Below are 14920 nucleotides of genomic sequence, written 5' to 3' on the forward strand. Positions count from 1 at the left end.
GACAGCCCCCAGAGACTGCCATATGTGCATCTTTTAACATGCACATTAGTGTGTAGGTGATGGAGTTGCAGGCTGATGATGGGACAAAACATCAGAATAAAAGTTCTTAGAGCTCAAAGCTACCTTGATGAGCAGATATATTTTAAAATTTCAGAGCCAAGTCTATTCCACTTTAGTACAATTTAAGATTAGGATTTTATCTCTTTAATATTTTAAATAGATCAGAGACTCAGTAGGAGTTCTGATTACATGTATCCCTTCCTTGTCTTTCTCTAATTGTATTTCCCCTCTTCGTGTCCCAATCATCGGTGTATCCCATTTTATGCACATTTATGGTATGTTTTTCTTTTTGTCTTTATTTAACATTAGAGATATATTGGCTTACCTCTTTTTTTCTTTTAATTTTTAATGCTTATTTATTTTTTTGAGGGAGAGAGAGTGTGTGTGTGAGTGGGCAAAGGGTAGAGAGAAAGGGAGACACAGAATCCGAAGCAGGCTACAGGCTGTGAGCTGTCAGCACAGAGCCCGATGCTGGGCTTGAACCCACGAGATCATGAGAGATCTGAACCTGAGCTGAAGTCAGACACTTAACCGACTGAGCCACCCAGACACCCCTGGCTTACCTCTTTTTAATTTGAGTCTTCTCGAAGCAGAAGATATATTGTTGACCCTTGAGCAATTTGGGGGTTGGGGCACTGCCCCTGTGCAATAGAAAATTTGTGTGTAATTTTTTTTCAATATATGAAGTTTATTGTTAAATTGGTTTCCATACAACACCCAGTGCTCATCCCAAAAGGTGCCCTCCTCAATACCCATCACCCACCCTCCCCTCCCTCCCACCCCCCCATCAACCCTCAGTTTGTTCTCAGTTTTTAAGAGTCTCTTATGCTTTGGCTCTCTTCCACTCTAACCTCTTTTTTTTTTTTTTCCTTCCCCTCCCCCATGGGTTTCTGTTAAGTTTCTCAGGATCCACATAAGAGTGAAACCATATGGTATCTGTCTTTCTCTGTATGGCTTATTTCACTTAGCATAGTGTATAATTTAACTACTCATAGCCTACCATTGAACTGGAAGCCTTACCAATTATAGTCAATTAGCACATATTTTGTATGTCATATGTGTTATATACTGTATTCTTACAATAAAGCTAAAGAAAAGAAAATGTTACTAAGAAAATCATAAAAAAAGAAAATATATTTATAGCACTGTAGTACTGTACTATATACAGTACTAGAGTACTGTGTTTATTGAAAGAAATCTACATGTAAGTGGACCAGTACAGTTCAAGCCCATGTTGTTAAAGGGTTAGCTTCATCTGTTCTATGAATTCATCTTACTTTCCTTGTAACCTATTCAATACAGATATATTTACTGTACTAACACCAGCCAAATTCTTTATCATACACTAGGATTCAATGTTAAACAAAATGGACCCTATAACTATAATCAATATAATTAGATAAGTAAGTAATCATAAACTGGTTAGCCCTACAGATGAAGAGTTCAGGGTATACCAAGAACTTGTAGCTGGGGAGTTGATGAAGGCTAATGAGTCAGAAAAGCTCATGATGAGTGATGAATAAATGAGAGCAAGAGGAAGATGATTCTGGTTACAGGAACAACATAAGCAAAGATCCTGAGCCAAGAGGAATTTGGCTGAACTGAAAGCAAGAGAGTGTGGCCAGAGGACAGAAAGCTAGGGAGAAATGGGAGATGACATTAGAGGGTGGTGGGCACTGGCCACATCAAGTAGGACCAAAGATGTTGGGTTTTATCTTCAAATTGATGAGATACCACTGAAGGGTTAATAAAAATAGAGATGTAAATAGAGATGTAAAAAGAGAGATCTTTATAAAAGATAATGACTGCATATATAGAATCTATTAAAGAGGAGAGTGTGGCAGTTTTAAAGTATGTTTACAAATTCTTTGATATTCCTTGCTTCAGGAAATGGAGTTTAATTTTTCCTTCCCTTGAATGTGGGAAGGGCTTAGTGACAGTACTTTAAAAAAAAATTATTATTTTTTAATTTTTTAACAATGTTTATTTATTTTTGAGAGAGAAAAAGACAGAGCGTGAGCAGGGGAGGGGCAGAGAGAGAGGGAGACACAGAATCTGAAGGAGGCTCCAGGCTCTGGGCTGTCACCACAGAGCCCAACGTGGGGCTCGAGAACTCACGAACCATGAGATCATGACCTGAGCTGAAGTTGGAAACTTAAGCGACTAAGCCACCCAGGCGCCCCAACACTCCTTTTAAATAGGACATGATAGGTTTGATGGTATAAAACTTCTAAGGCTAGGTCAAAAAAGACAATGTGACCTTTACCACCCCTCTTTAATCACTTGCTCTGGAGGAAGCCAGCTGCGATATTGTGGGGAACTAAGACCTTCTGGTAAGAAACTGAGCACTTTGTGCCATGAGTTGTGTGAGGGGGCCAAATTGGGAGCATGTCCTCCAGCCCCATGCAAACTTTCAGATGATTATAGCTCCTGCCAATATTCTGACAACTTAAAGTCAGAACAAGCCAGTTTGATGGCTCCTGGACTCCTGATTCTCAGAAACTTAGATAATATTTGTCATTTTAAGCAGCCAAAGTTGGGATTGTTTGTTATGTGGCCATACCTAGCTGATATAGCAGGTAAAAACAGAAACAGTAGCAGAAAGTTCCTGTAGTAGTCAAGGCAGATGATGATAGTGCCTTGACTTAAAGTGGTTGCTGCTCAGTGCCAGCTTCCCTTCTGCTTCCCTGGAATACACCATGGAGATTAGAGCGTGACCACTAGAAAGCCAGAGATGTGGCTTTGAACCCAGGTTTTGTTACTTAGTTACAGGTGATTTTGCAAAGCCTTTCTCTTCCAATGATATTTTTATTTATATGCTGGAGCTAATAATATCACTTCTCTTTTAGCTTACATGGAGGCTCTACAAGTAAGGTCCATAGTGGAGGTTTTGAAACATAGTAACTGCTCAGTTTTACTTGTCAGTTTGTTGTTATTGTTGTTTATATACATTGTAGTTTCTCCCTGCCAATCTTGTTCTTTTCTATAGAACTAATCCCCATTAAACACTGCCAAGTCGCTTTCCTCCTCAAAGTGCCTTCCCATTACTTTCAAAATAAACTTTCAGTTCTTTAGATCTGCATTGAAGGTCCTCTAATTTCTAACTTGAAAGACCATCTTGCTACCTATGTGAAACCCTGCACCATGAAAATTCATTATCTTTTCAATTAGTTTCTTTTCTTTTCTTCTTTCTTTCTTTCTGGGTTTCTTTTTTTGTGGCTGTGATATTTGGTGAGTCACTTAATTTCACTTACCCTCAGTTTTCTTATCTGTATGTTCTACATAATAATAGATACCTGCCCCTCCTCACTGTTCAGGGAAACCATAATAAAAGTTGTTATATTGTGACATCATTTGCAACCTCATTCTAAGCCCTAGCATGCATATTATACTTCCTGCATGCACATACAGAAAATGAAAGAGCCACCAAAGGACATCTCCCTGGACCTTTCACTAGCCATGAGGAGACACTTTAGATTTCAAGTCTGTATGGTATTAACTCACTTTCAGGACATCAAGCCCATTGGTTTCACCTCTTGTTTCCCATAACAAGTTTGAGTTGTGATGAACCACTGTTGCATGGTCAGTCATGTTTTTTTTTTTTTTTGCCTGATTAACCTCAGGCAGTCTCTTGCCATTCACAGAACTATCTAAAGCAGCTGCTTCTCTATACTTAGTCACAGAGAGGATGAAGATTTCCTTCACTGGCTGGGACAACAGCGCCCCTGCAGAGATGACCTCAAGTCCCCAAACTGATCTGGACATCACGGGCCAAAGGAACCTAAGAAATGGGTATGTTGGGCACACAATGAATGTATCCTACATCTGCAATTTTAAGTAGTGTGTGTTTACAGTAACTTCCAACTTATGTATTCTACCATCCCTCCACTTGGCTCAAAAGTATGCGGGCATGATTTTCCACTGTCCATATTCTCTACAGATAATAATAGGAGTTATTACTTCTGGTGGAATGCTCTCCAGAGTCCAGAAGCAGTGCTTGAGACATACTTATGGGTCCCTTCCCTTTCTCCAAGCCTCCTTTAAAAGAGAAACTCCCAACAGAAACGCTCTGTAATTTGCCAGGGGCCCAGCCCAAAGTGTTTTAAACTTGACATTTTTCTTGCTTGAGTTAGCACCGAAATACAGTCATTTTCATTACGATAAAGTATGGCAGTGACTGCAATAGAATCTACGATGAGGATTTTTTTGTGGAAGTCTTTGCAACTTTTTAATGTTCATGTTTCCAAAGAGACACCGTAAGCTTCTCAGCATAATTTTGCATATGAAACCTAATTACCAGTAGCAAGTGAGTGATTTCATTGCTCTATTGCATTATCTATAGCCTTCTCACAACTATCCAAATATGAATGTCATGGGTTCTTTGTATAATACGATTTTGTGATGCAGTTGATATTTCAATGGGCTATGAACAGAAATCTTATTATTGACCGATGTAATTGAGATGCAGCACGAATTCCAGCATTTAAAAAATGTTTAAACTTTATATTGAAATAGATAATAGGAAAGTACATAAATCCTAAGTATATATCTCATCAGATTTTAATAGACACATCCCCAGCCAACTTTTGTTTTTAATTGGTTATTTCTTTGTGAATCATCAAAAACCCCCAATAATTTTATTTTATTTTTTAATTAAAAAAAATTTTTTTAATATATGAAATTTATTGTCAAATTGGTTTCCATACAACACCCAGTGCTCATCCCAAAAGATGCCCTCTTCAATGCCCATCACCTACCCTCCCTCCCTCCCACCCCCCATCAACCCTCAGTTTGTTCTCAGTTTTTAAGAATCTCTTATGTTTTGGTTCCCTCCCTCTCTAATCTATCTTTCTTTCTTTCTTTCCTTTCTTTCTTTCTTTCTCTCTTTCTTTCTTTTTTTTTTTTTTCCTTCCCCTCTCCCATGGTCTTCTGGTAAATTTTTCAGGATCCACATAAGAGTGAAAACATATGGTATCTGTCTTTCTCTGTATGGCTTATTTCACTTAGCATCACACTCTCCAGTTCCATCCACGTTGCTACAAAGGGCCATATTTCATTCTTTCTCATTGCCACGTAGTGCTCCATTGTGTATATATAAACCACAATTTCTTTATCCATTCATCAGTTGATGGACATTTAGGCTTTTTCCACAATTTGGCTAAAAACCCCCAATAATTTTAGCTTTCCCTTAGAAGTGTAGGTACCTAATCTGAAGAATGCTCATTGTGTTCTGATTTTCTTCTTAGTCACGTTTTTAAACTGCTTATACATTGGGACACCTTAATATTAGTGTGTTATAATCTAGTCATGATTATTACTGATACAGATGTTACATCTTATTGTGTACATGTGCATATTTGAGTGAGTGTGTGTATATGCATGCACACATGTGTTTTGGGTATAGAGATGGGACTGATCTGGCCAAGTATGAAATGAGATAACTTTACATATTTATGCTAAAAAAAAAGCAAGCCATTATTCTTAGTCTTTCACATAATATCTGAAAAATGAATTCACCTCAGAATATGTATATTGAGTACATAGATTCAAGTTTTGAATGTGAAAAATTACAGCGGAAGGGACCTCAGAGACCTCTTTTGAGGTGAAGAAACCAAGCCTTTTTCTTTGAGTGAGTGGCCCAAGGTCACACACTGATTTATGGTTCACATACTTGCTTAGTATTTACTATCCAAAATATTCAACCCAAGTGTCCTATTATGATTGTTTTCTCTGTAGCAAACATTGAGAACCAGAACTCTTGCTGGCCAACACAGAGAGAGAACTCACTTCCACTTTGGAAAATGTCTCAGAAATTTCCCCTCTTCTAACAACTCAACACTCATTCTACTTACAGGGTCCTAGCTGGAGCTGCCTTATAGATAGATAGATGCTTCAGGGAAAATGTAAAAAAAAACAAACAAAAAAACAAACAAACAAACAAAAACCCTGTAAAAACAAGCTTAAAAAAAACTATTGTTTTGATTATATTTTAGATATAGCCTATAAGCTGTTTTGATCTGACCCTCAAAATGGCAATTTGGGATTCATATTGAAACAGAAAATTGGTTTTCTATCTTGGTTATCAATGAGATCATAGAACTCTGGCTATAGATATTGCTTCTGCACTGGACATGCTAATGTAACATGTGTCCACATAGTATTTCCAACCCGTTTAGGTACTCCAAGGCTGGGACACCACAAGGGAAAAATATCGTAATAACTATCATCTTCTGCCCCACTCCATATGACCTTCTACCCACCCATAAAGATGTGCTATTTGCCTAGATATAGACACACACAAAAAGCTTCCTGAAAGGGACAGGAAAGTTAATGGATTCTTTCAGATCACAAGCACACACCCAACTGGGGAGGATTTAAAATTAAGGAATAGATAGGTGCTGAAGCTTATGGCTCTTGAAACATCTAAGTTCGAGTCAATATCAGTATAATGGAAGTGCTACCTATTACCATATTTCTGAGCAATTTCCTCATCTAAATGCTTCAACAGTGCAAGCCGGGGTCATTTGCTAAAAAGATGCTTGTATTTTTTACAAATATATTCTATTGGTGATGTTTCTTAAAAGTAATTATTGTTTGATTCATATCTAAGTGATTATGTTGCATTTTGACTTTATTTCAAGATGCCTAAGATTGTTTCAGGAAGTAAGCAAGATATACAAGGGAGGATTTCTCTATAAATCACCAGGGTAAAGGGGATAATTTCTCTGTTATTGGGTGGATAAGAAAGTATATGAATTAGGCAGTGGGAGGATTCTGTCCCACAAATAGAATCTAATTGGAGGGTAGTGAATAGAAAAATTTTAAGTTTGTTTATTTATTTTGAGAGAGAGAGAGAGAGGGAGAGTGCAAATGGGGGAGAGGCAGAGAGAGAAGGAGAGAGAATCTCAAGCAGGCTCCGTGCTGTCAGCACAGAAGGTGATGTGGGGCTTGAACTCATGAACCTGGAGATCATGACCTGAGTCGAAATCAAGAGTCAGACACTTAACCAGCTGAGCCACCCCAGTGCCCCTATGGAAGCCCTGGTGTTTTATGAAGTTTTTAACTTCTGGTTGGCACATTGGACATTAGTGTCTCAAAGAAATTATTATAATATATCCTAACAGTGGCCTATTAAATCTAAATTAACTTTTGGTAAAATAAACTTGCCAAGCTCAACATCGTTTATGTAGGACAATAGACTCTGAATTTTTAAAAACTCAATTATATGGAAGCCTTTGGGAATAATGATCACTTAGGCTTATTTTGCTCTATTAGTCTTTTTTTTTTTTTAATGTTTATTTACTTTTGAGAGAGAGAGATAGTGAGAATGAGTGCAAGTTGGAGAGGGGCAGAGAGAAAGGGAGAGAGAGAATCCTAAGCAGACCCCATGCTGAGCATGGAGCTCAATCCCATGCCTGTGAAATCATGACCTGAGCTAAAATCAACAGTTGGATGCTTAAGCAACTGAGCCATCCATGCATCCCTATTAGTCTTTATTTTATAACAATTATTCACTGTAGTGATGGAAGTCATTTGCTTGTTCTCTAATAAGATTTTAATTAAACTGAGAAGTCCTCAGAGGAATCTATGAAATATTTATAAACTTACCTCTTAAATTTTACTTTGTCAAAAGTCTAGCAATAAATGGTAATTTAAAAATAACTCAAGTTTTTACTTGTGTTGGTCCAAGATCATATAAACAAATTTATGGCTTCAGCCACAATGAGTAGCTGGTATTTGACCTATCCTCTCATTTTAAATGACTGTAAAGCCGGAGAACACTTATAAAATATTATATAAAAGGCCAAGCACTTTTAAAACATATTTTATAAAAATATATGTCCTTCAACTTTTACAGCTAAATATTAAAGATATATATATGATTTAAAAACGGAGTATCTGAATATTTTTTCAAAGATGACATACAGATGGCCAACAGGTACATGACAATGTGCTCAACAGCATTAATCATCAGGGAAATGTAAATCAAAACCCCAGTGAAATATTCCATCATACCTGTTAGAATGGCTATTATCAAAAAGACTGGAAATAACAAGTGTTTGGTGAGGATATGGAGAAAAGGGAACCCAAACACACTGTTGGTGGGAATGTAAATTGTTGTGGCCCATATGGAAAACAGTATGGAAGTTGCCTCAAAAAATGAAAAATAAAATTACCAAATGATCCAACAATTCCACTTCTGGGTATTTATCTGAAGGAAATAAAAATACTAACTCAAAAAGATATCTGCATCCTCATGTTCATTGCAGGAAAAAAATACAAAAAAAAATGTCCTTTATTTAAAAATAATGTTCTACTTAGAACAGACAGCTCAAAAGCAAATGGAGACATTTGGTTTCTCTGTTGTGGTATTCTATCTTACAAGCATTTCATAAACTAATTTTTTCTGTTTCTCCTTTCCATCTTTGACTTCAGGAAGTCTAGAGCTGATGAGTGGGTGGAAACATTGTAGTGTATACCTCTCATTATCTAATAAAATCAACTGTTTTCTTAATTTCAGTCTCTAAGAATTTATTCCATTGAACTTTGAGTCAAGGAGTAACTTAGTAGACAACATCTGTGTAACAGTAGACAAAGCACATCCAGAGATAGCTGAATGCATTGGCCTCTTGAATTGGATGTTGAGCATGTCTACCAAAGTGAGGGGTTTATGTTGACTTGCTGAGGTGGAATAATTTAGGGTAGCAAAGCTAAAGCAGCAGCCCTAGAGGCAGGCTTCATTCTTGAGTGACACACACCCCTAATTTGCTAGAGGCATTAAAACCAAGGAGTAAGTGAGGTTCATCTTCCTGGAGTGTCACTTAAGTTGGAATTTTGAGGAAATAATGATTTGTTTTACACTTCAATCTCACACAGACATACTGTGAAAATGCAAAATAGACATGAACTTAAAACACAAGACTTAAAACACAAGGGAGCTTCTTTGGTGCATATCCTCGACATTCTACAGTGATCAGTGTTTATTCTAGGAAGGAAATGTATGAAAATGGAGAGTACATCCTGTCCTGTCAGGCTGGGATTCAAATTTACCTCAGCCCCCTCACTAACGTGTTATTTTGGGGAAGTTGTATAAATGCTATGAGATTTATTTTCTCATATTTAAAAAGAAGACACTAATATTTACCTCAAGAGTTGCCACAAATTAGAGAGGGAGTAGTGAGAACCTTGTACATACCTGGCTGGATGGTACCCTCTCCTCTCTACTCCAGCCCCCTAAAATTATGTGAAATCATTTAGGCATAAGTTGAAATGGAGGAAGAATGGGAGATCACCGTGTTTTATCACAGACTTGCATTCAAGTTTGCATCTCAAGGGTTAATTCCTTCACTACTTCTCTTGTCACGATGCTGTCATAAAGGCTGGGAAAGAGTCTACCCTGAGAACACAATGTTTGTCCCATGTATGGCTCCTGCCTAGGGAATCAGGCCTGGAGAGAGTCTTTGGTTGCTTCTGCTTTCTCAACAGTGAAGCTGAGTAAAAACAATGTTAAATTGGAAGGCTATCCTGAAGTGCTAACTTAAGTAACTCCACAAGGAGTAGGACAAGAGGGTGCATGAGGGAGCCAGCCAGGGACTCCCAGTTCTTGTGGAATAAAGGGCAGGAGGTTAGGGGACAAGTAGAAGGACTGCAGGAGACTCTCTGGAAATGTATGGGGGAGAATTTGGGGTCAGAGGATTAGCTTTTGTTCTAGGCCTCACTGGTCTCTGAGGGTAGCTTCAGTGTGGGAGAGGGGTGGAACTAAATAGTGGTAATAGGGAAGCCATCTCTAAGCAATGATGATGGGCTGTCTTCCACATGGGGGGTTCATATACGGGTGTTTACAAGCTGGGAGTTTGTAATTTGGGGACTATTTCAAAGTTAGTATGTTCTATGGTACCTCCATTTATGCTAATTGTATAAATATGGAATCTTTCTATTAATGATTATTTACTGAATGCAAAGCACACCAAGGACAGCAAAATGAGGCAAGACCCTACTATTAACTTCATTCATTTAGCAATATTTAGCACCCACCACATACCAGGCATTGGGAATATAAAATGAAAAGTCCTGTGTTTGCCCCTCAGGATATACATTCTACCTAAGGCTGTGTATATCATAGTCATTCACTTCAAAAAAGTCTAAGTGAAATGCATATTCTAAGTATTCATTTTTATTAATGTAAAAGCATATGCCAACCATGTTTTTTTCATCTCCTGATTTCTTAAAGGCCTAGGGACACCTCTGGCACTATTTTTAAAAAACAAAAAATACTTAAAAATTGTTTATTTATATGTATACATAATCTTACATACAATTACTATATAGAATCCATATATCTATATATGATATAGATGTAATATTGGCTTGATTATATACATATATGTAAATTGTTTATATATATATAATCATGGCTTGATTCTAAATCTTTTGAATCAGAATTTCTGCTCCTGAGGCCCAGGAAGCTGATTTTTAGCAGACTCCCAGTGTGATCTTTTGTAATTAAAAATTGAGAACTATATAGTCCACTTTCTTTCTTAACATTCTCCCTTATCGTAAGATAGATGACACCAAGGACTTTAAAAGCAAAAGCAGAAGAGATCGCATCTGCCATGAAATTTCCAAATACAATCTTTCTAAGTATGTGTTGGTGCATAAACTGATTTGTTTTGACTGATTTTATCAGTGGGGCCAATCCACAAAACAGCCATGTCAATCAAAAAGTCATTTCCTTTTGTTTGTGTTTTAACATTCACCAGCCTGGGGATTGTCACAGACAAAGGTCACCTGATTACATTATGGTAGCAGAGAGTTGGGTGGCTTCTGTAGGAGCCACACTGGAGACATCCATCAAAGAACTTTTCAGTGGGCCGGTCAGTGCTTAATGAAAGTGTCAGTGGCTTTCACAGAGAAGTTTATCTTGATCCCTGTTAACACTCTTGATAATAAACTTCACACTTTCTTAGATAAATGATCTTTCTAAATTTTTAAGTAGGCAAAGGTAATCAAGTCTAAGAGGACCAAGTACACTTTTGGGGAACGGAGGGGGGAATCCATAAGCCTTGTTCCCTGGTTTTGGAAAGAAAGTAAAGTAAAGCTGGAGTGTGCTGGGGCTTGAGACATGGCTTCCAGAATCAGAGAGGCTCAAATCCTGCTCTTGATCTTACCATGCTATCTTGGGCAACTTTTTCAGTGTAGTCAAGCCATAGTTTTCTCATTTGTGTAAGGAAGGAAATAATAATAACTAACATTTATTGCATATTATGTAGTGAGCATTTGACACGTACTAACTCACTGAAGCCTGACTGTAATGGAGATGATAATATGACCCCTATATTCCAGAGAACTGTAAGTTAGAACTGTAACTGGGGAATAGAAAACAACTTCATAGAGTTTTGGAGAACATTAATTGATAATATTTGGAATGCTTAGCACAGGGCGTGATGCTCATAAATGCTAAATAAAGACTACCATTAATATAAATTTATTACACCCACTTTGTTTTTTTCTTTTTAAGCCTTCTCCAATAGTTATTTGAAAATTCATAGCCTCTTTGATCTGGACCCTTGGGCCAGCAAGTTAATTAGGATGTATTATCTGAATGTATATATAGTGCCTTCCTCTTCATACTTCAAAAGAAGAGTCCAATGGATTTCTTTTCTTTTAAATTATTTTAATGTTTATTTGTTTTTGAGAGAGAGAGAGATAGAGACAGAGAGACAGAGCACAAGCAGGGGAGAGGCAGAGAGAGAAGGAGACACAGAATCTGAAGCAGGCTCCAGGCTCTGAGCCGTCAACAGAGAGCTCAATGTAGGGCTTGAACTCATGAACTGCGAGATGATGACCTGAGCTGAAGTCAGTTGCTTAACCAGCTGAGCCACCCAGGCACCCCAAGTCCATTGGGTTTCTAAAGTTGGTTCCAGGAGATAATACTCTTTATTTCCCCAGTATGTGATTCTGACTCATTACTCTGGGCAGGACCAGAAAGTATGCACCACCAAGGAGAGGTTTTATCCAAAATATTACTAATCAGTCATTTTAATTACTTCCAAGGGGCACCTAGTAGATGCTTTGGCTGGATTGATGCTGCACTTTGGATAATTGATTCAAATGTGAGTTCCATTGTTTGGTTGCCCTCAGAAAGGCAGGGTAAGAGGCAGTGTGTCGTAGGGAAGAAACCAAATTTCTGTCAGGTACTGGGGAGAGGAGACAGAGCTGGAGCTGAAACTGATGCCTTTCCTTCCAACTAAGAGTTGTATGATCTTGGGCAAGCTACATCAAGTACTTAAATTGGAAGTACCCCATAGGGCTACTTTGAGAAAGTAAACAAGAGAAGCTATAGAAGGCTCCTAGTATGCTGTTGGTCACATAGCAGGTACTCAATACATTACACTGAAGTATCAAGATTATTTTTATTATAAATACCAATAATGTTTTAGATACACTGGGTTGGATAAATAGCCAGTCTTATGACTGAGCAGCCAGCACAGATAGAGATTATAAAGTTATACAATCTAGTCAAGCTGGTATAGGACTAAATAGCATACAGAAACAATTAGTTTGAGAGGCCATACTCATTTATTTTTTCTTTGATTGAACCAATAAATGTTGAGGCTTTTGTAAATTAGAAAGAAGTGGTTGTATCTAAAGACAACTCCTTCCTGGGGTGCCTGGGTGGCTCAGTCAGTTGAGCGTCCAACTTCGGCTTACACCGTGATCTCAAGGTTTGTGAGTTTGGTTCCTGCATTGGGCTCTCTGCTATCAGCGTGGAGTCTGCTTTGGGTCCTCTGTTCTCCTCTCTCTCTGCCCCATACCCCTTTCTCAAAAATAAATAAACATTTAAAAAATCTTCTATAAAAAAAAAAGACAACTCCTTTGCTATTTTTCTTTGAGAGCTTGGGATCGCTGATGCAAGACTGCTGGGTCTTGGTAGAGAGTGTTTTGAGAGTACCTACATAAAAAAATTCCTTCAGAATGGGAAGGGAATGGAAGCTGTGATCCCAAAAGTTGTGGGAGCTTGTTCTCAGACTCTTGAAATCTCTTAGGGGTGTTGACAGAACCTCAAACAGCATGCCTAGATGGTATTCCTATGGGGACTAGGCTCTTGAGCAAAGGTTCCCAGACTCAGCAGCAGTGCCAGGCCCCAAGCCTGTCATCAAATGGAAGAATTGTCATATGAGCTTCCTGTCTTATACGGTGGATTTCTCAGTGCTAACCCTTGTGGACTGAAAACCTAAGATGACTCCTTCAGGCTTTATAGACTTGATCCCCTCCTGTGATGCCATCAACCGCTCTTAAAACACTGGGGAGAGGAGGCCCTAAGATGGTCTCTGATGGTATTCCCTGCCAGCTTGGAGACTTGTGGAATAAACAAAAGATATATAATATTACTTGCACACCCAAGTGTAGAGTAAGATTCATGTTTTCTACATATGTTAATCAGACGGTTGTTGAGATCCATGTTGAAATCAGAGGGAGATATTGAAGATAGAATAAAAGCTGAACTATTTATTCCTTCTACCTTCTGCCTTCAGGAACAGCTCCATTGGGTCTCATCTGACAGCAGAGACCTATATGCTTCTGCCTGAAATCCAGGTTGTAGAACCCAGTGTGTACCTCTAGCACAATGGTTCTCAAACTTGAGCGTGCATCAGAATTACCTGGAGGGTTTGTTAAAACAAAGGTTGCTGGGCTTCACTCACAGTTTCTAATCTAGTAAGTCTAATGTTGCCAGAGAATTTTCATTTATAACAAGTTCCTAGGTGATGCTGATCCTGCCAGTTCAGGGACTCCACTCTGAAAACCAGACGTGTGGAAGAAAACCTGACAGAGGCTGGGTTTGAATTTTTATTCATCCTAATTTTTAGAGGAAATTCCTTTCTTATGTAGGATGAATTTAGCATATATTTACAATTTTGCTTCATAACACTGTCCCTTACACCCACCCGCCATGTTCCCCACTAAGCATAATTTTACAAGTTTGTTTACAGAGTTTTTAAAATTTTTAATGCCCATTTTTCACATCAGGGTTTGTGACAGCACTAGATAAAATTATGGCACTTTTTAATGCTTTTTATTTTACTGTTAACAGGAACTCTGAACTTGTCTCTTTAGTAGAACTTGGGAACAGGACAAGAAAGCAGAGATTGGAAGTTGTAAGATACACACACACACACACGCACACACACATATATGACTTTTACAAAGCCATCATCTTACTTTTTTCAAATACAACCTACCCAAGACTCTTATCTGAGTTGGTTTTAAAAAGCTATTTTGTGTGAAAAATTGTATCCAATTTTTTTCTTGCACCCTGTAGATATTCTTTCATGGACTGATGAACAGAGTATAAAATCTGTTATAGAAATTAAATAGTGTAGTGGGTAAAATCATGGGCTTTGCTGACAGATATACCTCAGTTCGAATTTCAGTTTCTGTCCCTTCGTAAATAAGCGTGACCTCAGGCAAGTCAATTTTTCCTCTTTGAACCTCAGTTTTTTCATCAAGTAACAGAGATAATGCCTCCTCTTTGGCTTGTTGTGAGGGCTGATTTAGATGATGTGAGTAATAAGCATTCTAAATAGAAGCTATTATTATTTCTTAAAGATGATCCTTTTCTCAAACCATTTAGCCCCCCTCTACAACACCCAAATTTTAGAGTTTAAAAAGAAAAAGCCCTGTGGAAAATTAGGGAAAGGATATTCCCATACACTGGATATTAGGAGAAGGTACTATTATGAAACCATGTGGTTTTCACTTGATATGATAGAATAAGTGTATTTGCTTAGTGTTTTCTCTGTCTTCAGTGGTGGTTGCCTGAATCAACATTAGCTAAGAGAATTCACACAGTTCAAATAAA

Source organism: Panthera uncia, chromosome A2, assembly GCF_023721935.1.
Source record: "Panthera uncia isolate 11264 chromosome A2, Puncia_PCG_1.0, whole genome shotgun sequence".
Classification (NCBI taxonomy): domain Eukaryota; kingdom Metazoa; phylum Chordata; class Mammalia; order Carnivora; family Felidae; genus Panthera; species Panthera uncia.